A 2,500-nucleotide genomic window follows, 5' to 3' on the forward strand; every position below is an offset into this window, starting at 1 on the left:
AATCTAGCCCCTAGAGTTGAGCAGAAGCATAAGATTCCCCACTGCTTCATTCCATTTTCCATTAGATTATAGATGTAAATTGTTTTTGATGGTATGGTCTGTGCAGATTGAAATATTCAGAGCATATTCTGACTTTTAGTTAACACATCTGTAAGCAATTTGGCCATCACTGAATTCAACGTTTATCTCAATCGTAATAGACAAGGATAATGACAAATATAGTTTACAATGTTATTAAGTACATCATTTTATTTAATTGTGCGAATAAAAGGAATCGTCTCCCCGTCGGGGAATTGAACCCCGGTCTCCCGCGTGACAGGCGGGGATACTGACCACTATACTAACGAGGACATATTGGCTTCAGTTCAACAGTGCTCACCTCCATGAGGTTAGGGCATGCCCTCAATGAATTCACAGTATTGTAATAGGCAGCTTTGCTTCTTTTGGTTAGGAGAAGCAATCTTTTTTCATAAATGATTACAAATCAGAAATTCCTAGCCAAAAATAATCTGCTTTAATAAGAAATGATTGATTAAAATAAATACCTATTTATCGATCTGTCTATCTATCTTTCTATCTATCTATGTATACGTATATATATATATATATATATATATATATATATATATACACAATCAGCTCACTTTACCATTTGCAGCTTATAACCATTTACCACCAGGGGTCACTACTAACAAAAAGCATCCACTCCACTTCTAAATCTAGCCCCTAGAGTTGAGCAGAAGCATAAGATTCCCCACTGCTTCATTCCATTTCCATTAGATTAGAGATGTTAATTGTTTTTGATGGTATGGTCTGTGCAGATTGAAATATTCAGAGCATATTCTGACTTTTAGTTAACACATCTGTAAGCAATTTGGTCATCACTGAATTCAACGTTTATCTCAATCGTAATAGACAAGGATAATGACAAATATAGTTTACAATGTTATTAAGTACATCATTTTATTTAATTGTGTGAATAAAAGGAATCGTCTCCCCGTCGGGGAATTGAACCCCGGTCTCCCGCGTGACAGGCGGGGATACTGACCACTATACTAACGAGGACATATTGGCTTCAGTTCAACAGTGCTCACCTCCATGAGGTTAGGGCATGCCCTCAATCAATTCACAGTATTGTAATAGGCAGCTTTGCTTCTTTTGGTTAGGAGAAGCAATCTTTTTTCATAAATGATTACAAATCAGAAATTCCTAGCCAAAAATAATCTGCTTTAATAAGAAATGATTGATTAAAATAAATACCTATTTATCGATCTGTCTATCTATCTTTCTATCTATCTATGTATATGTATATATATATATATATATATATATACAATCAGCTCACTTTACCATTTGCAGCTTATAACCATTTACCACCAGGGGTCACTACTAACAAAAAGCATCCACTCCACTTCTAAATCTAGCCCCTAGAGTTGAGCAGAAGCATAAGATTCCCCACTGCTTCATTCCATTTCCATTAGATTATAGATGTAAATTGTTTTTGATGGTATGGTCTGTGCAGATTGAAATATTCAGAGCATATTCTGACTTTTAGTTAACACATCTGTAAGCAATTTGGCCATCACTGAATTCAACGTTTATCTCAATCGTAATAGACAAGGATAATGACAAATATAGTTTACAATGTTATTAAGTACATCATTTTATTTAATTGTGTGAATAAAAGGAATCGTCTCCCCGTCGGGGAATTGAACCCCGGTCTCCAGCGTGACAGGCGGGGATACTGACCACTATACTAACGAGGACATATTGGCTTCAGTTCAACAGTGCTCACCTCCATGAGGTTAGGGCATGCCCTCAATCAATTCACAGTATTGTAATAGGCAGCTTTGCTTCTTTTGGTTAGGAGAAGCAATCTTTTTTCATAAATGATTACAAATCAGAAATTCCTAGCCAAAAATAATCTGCTTTAATAAGAAATGATTGATTAAAATAAATACCTATCTATCGATCTGTCTATCTATCTTTCTATCTATCTATGTATATGTATATATATATATATATATACAATCAGCTCACTTTAACATTTGCAGCTTATAACCATTTACCACCAGGGGTCACTACTAACAAAAAGCATCCACTCCACTTCTAAATCCAGCCCCTAGAGTTGAGCAGAAGCATAAGATTCCCCACTGCTTCATTCCATTTTCCATTAGATTACAGATGTAAATTGTTTTTGATGGTATGGTCTGTGCAGATTGAAATATTCAGAGCATATTCTGACTTTTAGTTAACACATCTGTAAGCAATTTGGCCATCACTGAATTCAAAGTTTATCTCAATCGTAATAGAGAAGGATAATGACAAATATAGTTTACAATGTTATTAAGTACATCATTTTATTTAATTGTGTGAATAAAAGGAATCGTCTCCCCGTCGGGGAATTTGAACCCCGGTCTCCCGCGTGACAGGCGGGGATACTGACCACTATACTAACGAGGACATATTGGCTTCAGTTCAACAGTGCTCACCTCCATGA

General features: G+C 35.8%; 2 non-coding genes across 2 annotated transcripts; both read right to left on the bottom strand.

Annotated features, from left to right (window-relative positions):
- Positions 1–278: 278 nt before the first annotated feature.
- TRNAD-GUC (transfer RNA aspartic acid (anticodon GUC)) lies at positions 279–350 on the bottom strand. Its single transcript has one exon. It is a non-coding gene; the product is annotated as a tRNA-Asp (tRNA).
- Positions 351–993: 643 nt separating this feature from the next.
- TRNAD-GUC (transfer RNA aspartic acid (anticodon GUC)) lies at positions 994–1,065 on the bottom strand. The gene has a single exon. It is a non-coding gene; the product is annotated as a tRNA-Asp (tRNA).
- Between the last annotated feature and the right edge of the window lie 1,435 nt (positions 1,066–2,500).

The sequence above is a fragment of the Triturus cristatus genome, chromosome 4_1 (assembly GCF_964204655.1).
Source record: "Triturus cristatus chromosome 4_1, aTriCri1.1, whole genome shotgun sequence".
Lineage (NCBI taxonomy): Eukaryota > Metazoa > Chordata > Amphibia > Caudata > Salamandridae > Triturus > Triturus cristatus.